This window comes from Puma concolor, chromosome A3 (assembly GCF_028749965.1).
Source record: "Puma concolor isolate L17-30 chromosome A3, mPumCon1.1.hap2, whole genome shotgun sequence".
Classification (NCBI taxonomy): Eukaryota; Metazoa; Chordata; class Mammalia; order Carnivora; family Felidae; genus Puma; species Puma concolor.
In genome coordinates, this window is record NC_141669.1 from 119,876,941 (window position 1) to 119,888,719 (window position 11,779).

The window sequence follows — 11,779 nt, forward strand, 5'->3', positions numbered from 1 at the left end:
TTCTCCGCCGTCCTTCTCTCGTCCCCTCTTCCTTTCGCAGATGCCAGGACTGTGGCACGGTCTGCAGGCTCTCCCGGGCTCTTCCTGCCCCCAACTCCCCTTCATCCTCAGAGGCATCACCCCCAACAAATTGTCTGCCCTTCTAACTCTGTCTCTGACATCTGTTGGAGACGATGCGGTTCACACAGCGCTGAGCTGCCTGAGTCTGGGTTACGAGGGAGTGTGCTCCTCTCCGGGATGCTGGGACTAAGGGGGGGGCACAGAGATTATTGTCAGGGCCGGAAGCAAAGACCCAGAACAGGGAAGCTGACGAGTAGAGAAACAACCTATGGCCCGCCCTCGGTGACATTGGCCTTGCCCATATCTTGGTTGTAAATGACAGAAGTTCAACTCAACCTAATTTAAAAAAAAAAGGGGAATTTAGGGTCTTCAAAGTGAGAACGGGTGCCAGACATCTGCCATCATTCTTCTGGTAGTTTCTCTCCTGTCCAATAGAAGATGGCCGATAGGAACTCCAGGCCTGCAGGATCTCAACTCAGCACCCCTGGCACCAGCCCCGCCCCCCGCCACATCTATATACTAATCCTAAAGAAGAGACCCTGATTGGCCTTGTCTGGGCCCCATGGCTATTCCTAAGCCAATCACTATGGTCAGGGGAGCGAGGATATTCTGCTTCATTGGAATAGATTCTATGCCCACCCCTGCGTGAGAGCACATGATGGTACCTCTGTTAGGACTGCACGGTGTGGGGAGACGTTCCTCAAAGAAATGAGAAGGAGGGGGATGGAAACACAGGTTAAGCCAACAAAAGCTTGGGGGATCGTTGCCCAGTTCGTAAACAGTGGGAAGAGAAAAGACGGAAAAGGCTTGGTGTTATCCCTCAAGGACCTTCTCTTTTTGGAGGTGAAAGTGTGATGTTTAAATGAGCTTCCTGATACCAGGTCTTAGACTATTGCTAACATTGCTTCCTGGTAGGGGAGCCCATGATATATATCCAGGGCCCTGAGTTCAAGTCCCTGCCCTCCCACTAACTAACTCCCTGGGGGTTCGTGGGGGATTACTTAAATCATCCAAATCTCAGTTTTCTCAGCTGTGCCACGGAGCCAAGAATCTCTGCTTTGCTTCCGTCCCTTGTCTGCTGTGAGGCAGTAGTCATGAGCACTGGCTGTGTCCTACAAGAGGCAGAGATGCATTTATTGATCACCCCCTGTATGCCAGGGACAGTGTGCTGAGTGCTGGGAGTAGCAGGGTGGACGTGGCAGACGGGCCCTGCCCTCGTGTAGTTCACAGGGCAGTAGGGAATCGTGTCGTAATAACGAAGCATCAGATTGTGGTATGGAAAGGCACATATCAAAGGGACCCAATAGATTCCAAGGGTCTTGGAGGGCTCCTCTGAAAACTTAAGCTGAGACCTGAAGACAGAAAAGAATGAACTAGTGAAAGAAGTCAGAGAAGAGCATTACAGTCAGAAGGAACAGCATGTGCAAAAGTCCTGGGGCAGGAGAACAGGTCGGAGGCACAAAAGAGGCACCGTGGGAGGGACAGGAACACAAGAAGAGGTGGGGGAGGTTTTTCGCCTTAGGGCCCCGAAAAGCCATGGGAGGGAACAAAGAAGAGAGTAATGTGATCAGGCTTCTTTCCCCAAAAGATTCCTCTAGCTGCTTGGGGGTGGGGGGTGGGGCAGAGGCTGCCAGGACACCCACCAGCAAGGGGTTGACACGAAGAGCTGGAGAAAGGCAGAGCTCTAAGGACGGTGGAAACCAAGAGCCAAGACCCCAGGGCAGGGACCACCGAGGGCCACCCCACTCCCCCAGCCCATCCTTTAGACCCCACCCCTCTGGGCTTGCACCCCAGCCCCCCAGGTCTCTCTTTGCCTCCCAGTCCAGCCCTTTTCTTATTATTGTAGGGGCTTTGCCAGCTCAGGCGCCACCCACGCTTTCCTGCCTCTGATTTTGTTCATCTTCCCTCCTGCGGGGGGATTCCCCGTCTGCATCTGCATCGCCCGCCCCCCCCAGGACCACCTCCTTTGGGAAGCTCTTCCCCACGCGCTACCCCTGATCGCGCCCCCTCTGCTCAACAACCCCGTCCCTCCACGAAGCCCTCAGGAGCCCTCTTCAAGGTGAGGGAGGCAGGGGAGTACAAAGATGGCACTGGGGACACAAATATGGTGACAGGCTTCAGGAGGAAACCAGCAACACCCCCAGGAGAAGGGTCAGAGGAGGCTGGGAAGAAAGAGGAGAAGGCCTTCCGGGCCAAGGACACAGTTTGTGTTTGTGAGTCGTTTCTGTAATGTGCGAAAGGGGCCCCCATGCATTTTTTAATGAAGGAACGTCTTTTTTTTTTTTTTAATGTTTTTATTCATTTTTGAGACAGAGAGAGACAGAGCATGAGCAGGGCAGGGGCAGAGAGAAAGGGGGACACAGCATCCGAAGCAGGCTCCACGCTCCGAGCGGTCGGCACAGAGCCCGACGCGGGGCTCGAGCCCACGGACCGTGAGATCATGACCTGAGCCGAAGTCGGACACTCAACCGACCGAGCCACCCAGGCGCCCCTTAATGAAGGAAGGTTTGAGGAGAACATGGAGAAGTTCAGGAGGGCCGCATCCGTTGGCAAAGGTGGTGATGTATGGGCCGAACCAGGCAAACACGGGGTTCAAAACAAAAACACCCAGAGCGGAACTAGTTGTCAACATCTAACAACAGGGAGGCTTTACCTAACCTGGGCAGCAGCCTCTCCCTTCGTGCACTTTGGGTGCCTGGTGTCCTCCTGGCTCACTTCACTCACTGACACTTCCTCAGTCACTTTCTGGGCCCTGTAGACATTCGAGTTTGCGCCCCTGATCTGGACGAGATGCTTCCCAAGGCCCTGAACCACGCAAGCTGCTAACCGCACCAGGCACACAGCAGGTGATCAGTAAATGCTGGTCGGCTGGATGGATAGGGTGATTCTCAACCGTGTCCACGAATATCTTAGCACCCTGCCTTCCCCAGGTGGGGCCCCCTTCAGTGTGGGCTGGATTTAGACACCCACCTGGCAAGAATCAGAACCGTGGAGGAAGTGATGGCACGGGACTGGCGGGAGTAGGTCGTAAGAGACAGGCGGCTTCCGTGTTGTTGGGACGCTCGAGTGACTCTGCAGAAACACCCATGTGGTGGGGAACCAAAGCCTCCCACCGGCGGTCGGTACCAACCTGCTGGCCGTGGGAACGAGCCGCACGTGGACCCTCCAACCCAGGATGGGTGGGGGGGGGGGGGACAGATAGAATGAACGGATAAAGAGTGTGTGAGGTAGGGACAGAGAGTCTGCTGGGAAAGCAAGAGGGGGGTCAGATCCTGGAAAGCCAAAAGAAATTTGTAATCCGGGACTGCCACAGTCATATCTAAGTTTTAGGTGGGCCATTCAGGCAGAAAGGTAGGGGACGATGGAATTGACGAGCCTTGGGGCTGAGAGCCAAGCAAGTGGCTGTGTCAGTCATTCCGGGAGACGGGCTGCCTCGTGTCTCCAGACCCAGCTTCCCCCAGCAGCAGCCTGACTCTATCCTTTGCACCCCGTGTTTCTGGCCCTGTCATTCCCCAGCCCCGACTGGCCCTCTGGGTTGTGGAGGAGGTCAAGACTTGAGCACTTCTCGGAGAGCAAGTCACCCTCCTCACTGAGTCTTCTTTGTGTGGAGGAAGCACTTACCCCCTTGGCTCAATCTTCTGTGGGGACCCCGTTGGCCCCCGGCATGATGGGGAGCCACAGCCACCAGCCCCTCACGGGTTAGGTCAACCCTGAGATCCAGTCCATTGGGATTATTTGAAATAGCCCAGCATGTGTCCCAGGGAAACGTATCTACAAATGAGCCTGACACGTAGGAAAAGCTTTAATACTCATCCACCGGTGCTGAAATGCCATTTCTTGTCTATCAAGTTGGCAAAGGCTCAAAAGCTAGACAACACATGCTGGCGGGGCTTTGAGCAAACAGGCACCTTCACACATCACTGGTAGGAACGCTCACTGGTAGAAGGGAATTTGATGGTACCTCGCAGAATGACAAACGCTGTACCCTACGACCCAGGATTTTTATTCCCAGAACTTATCCTGAAGATACAATCCCACAAATACCAAGCAACAACAACAACAAAAGACCTCGTGCACAAATTTATTCACAGAGGCATTATCTGCAATAGCAAGATATTGGAATAGCCATATCCATGTATAGGAAACGGAGTGAATGAACTATGATACCAAACAAGGAATATCACACAGTCATGTAAGCAGGAAGGAAGGTCTCTATGAACCTATATGGTGATTTACAGCACATATGGTTAAGCAAAACCAAAGACAAAAGCAAAGTATAAAAGACTGTATATGGTGTGTTATTTTCCATGTAAGAAAAAATTTTTAAAAACCATGTATTTGTGCTATGTGTGTGCTTACTTATTTAACTAGCAGTGAGATTTTTCTGAATATATTTGTATAATACAATCTTGACGTTTTAACGATGTAAACACTTTACATTTTCAAAAATTAAATAAAGATATGAAAACCCAAACTCTAAACTTGAAAACAAAGAGAAAACATGAGCTTAACCATATGTCAAGTAAATAGTATAGCCACACAAAGAAAAGAATTCATTCAAGTCACTTTTGGCCAAGTAACTGAGTCCTGACCCCTTAGTGGGATAGACTTTATGGATAAAGAGAACAACAAAGAAATCCGAAACTTTAGGGGCGCCTGGGTGGCTCAGTCTATTTAAACATCCAACTCTTGACCTTGGCTCAGATCATGATCTCATGGTTCATGAGTTGGAGACCTGCGTAGGGCTCTGCACTGTCAGCATGGAGCCTTCTTGGGATTCTGTCTCTCCCTCTCTCTGCCCTTCCCCAACCTCAAAATAAATGGATAAACTTAAAAAAAAAAAAAAGTAAAAAGAAATCCTGAACTTTAATATGTAGAAGTTGGCAGAGTATCAGTGTTATAATTCTGAAGCTACTGTGTGTGTTGCATGATTGAAGAAATGAGCAAATATGTTGACCTGGGAACCCAAGCCCTCATTATGGGAAAAGGAAATTAAAAATATGGAATGGAGGAAAGATCTGTGACTCTGAGTTTTAACTGGAGACGTCAGTATGAGATCATGCTTTTTTAAACGTTTGTTTATTTGTGTGTGAGAGAGAGAACGTGAGCAGGGGAGGGGCAGAGAGACAGAGACAGAGACAGAGACAGAGACAGAGACAGAGACAGAATCCAAAGCAGGCTCCAGGTTCTGAGCTGTCAGCACAGAGCCCGATGCTGGTCTGAAACTCACAAGCTGCGAGATCATGACCTGAGCCGAAGTCAGACGCTTAACCGACTGAGCCACCCAGGCGCCCCTATCTCATGCTTTAAAAGACACGCACAGGGATTAAGAATCTGACTCTTGGGGCGCCTGGGTGGCGCAGTCGGTTGAGCGTCCGACTTCAGCCAGGTCACGATCTCGCGGTCCATGAGTTCGAGCCCCGCGTCGGGCTCTGGGCTGATGGCTCGGAGCCTGGAGCCTGTTTCCGATTCTGTGTCTCCCTCTCTCTCTGCCCCTCCCCTGTTCATGCTCTGTCTCTCTCTGTCCCAAAAATAAATAAACGTTGAAAAAAAAAAAAAAGAATCTGACTCTTGATTTCAGCTTGGGTCATGATCTCATGGTTGTGAGATAGAGCCCCACCTGGAGCTCTGTGCTGGGCATAGAATCTGCTTAAGATTCTCTCTTTCTCCCTCTACCATTTGTGCTCTCTCTCTCTCTCAAACAAACAAACAAAAAACATACCATTAACGCCCCCCCCCCCACACACACACACTCCCTAGTTCTGCCCACTGACAGGACTAGGGAATTGCAAATACCCTCCTAGCAATTAGCACACCCAGTGCCCAGATCTTGGTTCCTAAATACCAATCCCCACTAAATAAAACCCACATCTTTAAAGAAGAGACCGATCCCAGGATAGAACAGGGAAAGTACAAGGTGAACCTGGGAGATCTCCCATCGAAAGCAAGGAAGCACTCAAGAATGGCGAGGCCAAGTGAAAGGGTCCAACTTAAAGGGCTCCCACTAACCAAAGTTTGGACCATTTGACCATCAAAAGAAGAATGATGTGGTTTCTCCCTGTTGGAGTGAGAGCTTACAGATAAGCAGGGATGGTGTGAGCTTACAGACAAGCAGCTAGTAGGTTAGAGCCAGAGATGGTACGAACTCATGCTTAGTTTAATATAGATAAAGATGAAGGGAGATTGATAGATACATATAGAAAATTACAGATATGTGTGTATACAGAACTCAGTATATACACATATATTTGCTTGCTCTAGTAACTGAAGGAGCTTACAAGCTAATGATACCCCAGCAGCAACAAGCACACGTAACACCCACATCTTGGTTTCTAATATCATTCTCCAATAAAAGAAACCAGAGGGGGAAATCGCTGATTCTAGGACTGAGGTAGGAAATACACAGTGAGCCTGGAAAAAGTAAGGAGGTGCTAAAAAAAACAGACAAAACCCACAATGATGGAAGTATGGCACAAAGACCCAGGAACCCACTGGAAGGGCTCCTAATGACCAAAGCTGGGATGATCTGAGGAAGAAAAAAACCTGGAAGCATTACATGGATATCAATAAATGGGAGAGAATAGACAAATCTCCCATGCACAAGAATTCCAAAGAATTTATGCAGATACTTAGCCCTTGAGGAGATGGAGAAGAACTCCCCAGTCCTAAAGCGAACCGTACTTGGTGACTTCCTTCCAAAGAGCATGTATGGAAAGGAGGGAACAACAGCTTTACAGGGTATAAACCTGACCAGGGGATCAAGGTCAACATCAACACTGATGAGTCATGTTGATAGTTGATACTCCTGATATGCTGTGAGAACGGGGTAATTAAGTTACAGACTGTCTCAGACACCCTCCATTCTGACCCTACCTGCCTTGCAAAGAGGCCCAGAGACGGCAACAGTCTTCTCCAAGGCCACACAGCATGTCCATGGCAGCGTCAGGATAAGAATATACCATTCTGACCCCTAGCCCAGGGATCTACCCCAAGATCTGAGTGTTGGGAATGGCAGGGACCAGAAGGCTACTTTAAAGCATCACCAGAGTTGGCACAGAGAAGGCAAGGGGGGCTCAGAGGGTTAGTGGACTGTCCCCACATCACCTTGGAGTGTCAGAGCTGCCAAAAAGGAGGAAGTGGGGCTCCCCAAGCCACACCTGCCTCCAAGGCCACACCTTAGCCTGATTTACCCCCATCCCTGGGAGTCCCAGCAGTGCTGTCTCCTCCCCCAAAGTGCTAGCTCCCTCTGAGTCCTTTCTCATGGCGGTGGCCCCTTCCCTCTGTGGCCCCACTCCAGGAATCTGGGGCCGCCCAAGGACGCCCTGGGCCTCTTCCTGGGGTGAAGGGGTCTGGACAGTGTGAAAAAACCGGGCAGATGGTGCTGTGGGGACGGCAACGGGGAGGGGGCAGGGTCATCCTGCCCGAGAACTTAGCTCGTCATGAAAGAGCTAAATTGTCTTGTGCAGCTGTGCTGGTCTTTCTCCCCCTTTCAGTCTCACAGCCCTGATAGGAGAGGGGACAGCCGCCTTCTTTGTGCCCGCACCCTCGTACCTCCACCCCCAGCCCTCCAGGGGCCATCAGGCGCCACCGTCCCCTTCTGGTTTCTTGTCAAAGCGGCATCTCGGGTCTGCAGGGCAAGACGGGGTCTGGAAAGCCATGGTGTCTAAGCTGTTGCCACCTCAGAGTGGCCCTTGAGGGGCGCTTCACGCAGATATCCCCCCTTCACTAGGATCAGAACCCCCAGGGCTAGGACCAGAAACTGTATTTTTAATAAACACAGCTGGTTGGTGAGACATTTGGTTACACGGATGAGAAAAACTAGGGTCCAGACAGGGACACAGACTTGCTCAGGGTTACAGAGCAAGTTTTATGGCTAGATCCAGGCTCATTCATTCATTCATTTACTGTATGCCAGACCCCATTCAGGCACTGAGTTTGGGCACACTGAACAAAGCAGACAAAATGTTCGCCCTCGCGGACCTTACATCCCAGTACGAGAGGCAAACCCACAGGGCTGGAGTGGTTGCTATCTCTGGGGGCAGAGGAGGCCCAGGATGGCATCAGGTTCCTAGTGGGATGCCACTCGTGATGGAGGCGTACCCGGATGAGCCAGACTGACGAGAAGGTGCCTTTGGATCGCAACTCTGGGCTCGAGCCTCGTGGGGGATGTCCCTGACCAGGAGGATGACGACCTGGGGCTCCCGGGAGATCTGAGATGGAGAGGGGGTTGGGGAGCTGGCAGCACAATGAAGGGTGGGGGAGACCCTTGACCCCCTGGTGGTTTGAGTGGGCTCATGATTGTTGAGTGGGAAGGGAAGGGAGCCCAGGATGGAGCCTCAGGAAGCCCCGGGGCCTAAGGGGTGGAATAAAAGCCCCCAAGAAGCCAGATCAGGAGGTGTCCGGGCCCCCAGGAGAGTGAGGAGAGAGCTGGGTGAAGGCACGGATGCTCCAGGCGGAGAGAGAGGCAGGCAGTGTTCAGGCTGCTCAAAGACCCATTCAATCGAGGGCTAAAATCCGTGGTGGGAACTTGGCCAGGCGTTGAGCCGAACGACAGTGCTCTCGGTGCACTGATGTGGAGCTGTCTCCAAGGTCATGTTCCTTATATGTTGCTGGGTAGCAAATGGCTCCTCAACTCGGCGGCTTAAAGCAACAAGGAGCGTTGACTGTTGCCCAGTTTTCTGCGGATGAGGCACTCAGGAATGGTGTAGTTGCACTGTCGCGGCTCAGAGTCTCTCACAAGGCCGTTGGCCAGGGCTGCGGTCACCCGAAGGCTTGACTGGGGCTGGCAGACCCGCTTCCGAGGCCCCTGGTCCTCACGGCTGCTGGCTGGTGCTGGCTGTTGGCAGGAGGCCTCAGTTCCTCATCCCGCGGGCGCTGCCTGAGCGGCCTTACAACATGGCGGCTGGCTTTCCCCAGAGCCAGTGACCTGAGTGTGGAAGCCACCGTGTCTTATGGCCTAACCTCGGAAGTCACACCTTGTTATTTCCTCCATGTCACAGTCCTATTCGGTGTGGGAGGGCACTCTACACGGAGGCAGGGGTCCCCGGGGGCCACCGTGGAGGCCAGCCTCCACAACGAAGACAGTAAGAACACCGTATGTTTGGTGCACAGTGGTTTGTGGAAGTCTTTAGAAGGTCACCCATCTACCTAAGCACACGGTGCCTGTTTCAGTGAACACCTCTGAGAGGACATGCTCTTTGTGGCTTGTCCCTTTGAATCTTACAGGTTCCTCCCCGTCTAAGAAATATATTAAAAAATAATAATAATTACCAGGTGACCAACAGGAGTGTCCATTGAGTTTAGAAAAAGGCCTTTCATTCCCTCCCACAACAAATATTTTTACTGAGTTCCTGCTATGTGCCAGGCATTGTCATTGGCACCAGAAACACTGGAGTGAGCAGAGCGAGGTCCCTGCTGTCACCATCTAGATCAGTCTGTAGGGCTGCGGTAACCAAGTACTATAGACCGGATAGTTTAAACAACAAAAACTTACTTTCTCCCCGTTCTGGAAGCTAAGAGTCTGAAATCAAGGTGGCGGCAGGGAGGAAACGGGATGATTTGTTCTAGATCTCTCTCGTTGGCTTGTGATTGGCCACCTTCATGTTCACGCGACGTGTTCCTGTGAATACGCGGGCTCAAATTTCCACTTTGTATGAGGACACCAGTCATAGTGGATGAGGGCCCACTGTAACGACCTCATTTTGACTTCATCACCTCTGTAAAGACCGTATCTCAAGGGGCGCCTGGGTGGCGCAGTCGGTTAGGCGTCCGACTTCAGCCAGGTCACGATCTTGCGGTCCGGGAGTTCGAGCCCCGCGTCAGGCTCTGGGCTGATGGCTCAGAGCCTGGAGCCTGTTTCCGATTCTGTGTCTCCCTCTCTCTCTGCCCCTCCCCCGTTCATGCTCTGTCTCTCTCTGTCCCAAAAATAAATAAACGTTGAAAAAAAAAAAAATAAAAAAAAATAAAAAAAAAAAAGACCGTATCTCAAAAGGACACATTCTGTGGTCCTGGAAGTCAGGACCACAGCATAGGAATTCAGCAGCAGGGCTGGGGGAGGGGGGAGGACACACAATTCAACAGGGTGAGGGAGACAGACAAGAAACACAACACCTCTGGGGGATGAGGGGTGTAACGGAAAGAGAGAAAGCAGGGCGCAGGGGTGAGTTGGCCAAGGGAAAGGTGTTGCTCTCATCTATGGGATGGGAGGTTCCAGCGGTTGAGTGGAGAGTGTGGCCTGAGGGCAAGAAGCAGAAGTCAGCCCCCCCCCCCAGACAAATGGGGGCTTTGAGGAGGTTTGGCCAAGGAGAGGAGGAGGAAGGGGTGGCAGGAGGGAGGCGTGGGATCAAAGAGAAGGTTTATCTGATTTTCTGATGGAGAAGACAAAAAAATTCAGAAAAGGCAAGAGCCTCTCCTGGGAGCTGAGAAGAAGGGAGGGAGGCAGAGGGGGGAGAGGCAGGTGTGTGTGCCTGAGCATCAGAAGAGAGAGAAAGGAGGAGAAGGAGGCCACTTGTTGAGGGTGGAAGTACCAGAGGTTGGAGGCTGGGGGGAGCAGACAGCTCCAGGGTTTGACTGCAGGACACAGGAAGTTGGGGGTGGGGGGGCGTTGTATGCTCAGTTCCCAGGCTTCCCTCCCAACCCCACCAACCCCCGCAGCCTCTGGCTCCCCCCGCCCCCGTTTCCTCCCTGTGTCCCCCAGGACCCTGTGACGACCGGCTGTGGGACTCTCCCTCCCCACCCGATGTCCACTCTGATCAATGGATGCTGTGTTCTCCCTGGCTCGCCTCCACGCGTCCCCCCGTCACAGGGACTCACAGGGACCATGGTCAAGGCAGTCTCCATCTGGCCAAAGGGAAGTTCTGCCTCCACGTCTCTGACAGTATTTGAGACTCTTAAGAAGCTGTGTTTTGTCTTTTCACATCCATTGGACTCTGCCCCACCTTCTGGAAACCCTCCGTTGACCCCACGGCTCACAGAACAGAATCCAAGTTCTTCAGAGGAGTTAGTCTCCAAGTCTCTGCATGGCTTGACTTCTGCAGTACTTGAACAGGAATCTTTTTATTTTGAAATAATTTTAGGCTTGCAGAACAGTTGCAAAGACAGTATAAAGAATTCCGATTTATCCTTCACCTCAATTCTCCTAATGATAACATCTTGCACAATCATAGCACATTTGTCAAAACTAAGAAGTTAATGTTGGTACAATGATGTGTTGCTTTTACAGGAAATAAAAATGATTATGGATTTTTTTTTCATTTTTATTGTGGAACGTACCACAGAAAGAAAGGCATGTGTGTGCAGTTTGGAGAATAATGACAAATGTTCCTTCTTTTATGAAATTTCTGTTCACGTTTTTTTGTTCATTTTCTATTGTGTTATTTATTAGTCTCTTTGATTCATAGATGTTGTTTATGTATTATGGATGCTACTCTTTGTCTAGTAACGAGAGTTGCAAACATCTTACTACAGATCGTGAACTGGTCTTTTTATTCTTTTAATGGGGTTTTTGATGAATGGAAGTTTTCAACTTGAAGGTGGCCAAACTTACCAAATATTTCCTTTATGGTTTAAATTTTTGGAATAATATGTTTAAAAGCTTTCCTCAAGGACCTATCTGTAAAGAGGCTGTCCTATATTTCATTCTAAAGCTGTAAGTTTCACTGTTTACATTTAAATCCTTAATCCATCTGGTATAGACTTTTAGTGTATGGCGTGAGTCAGG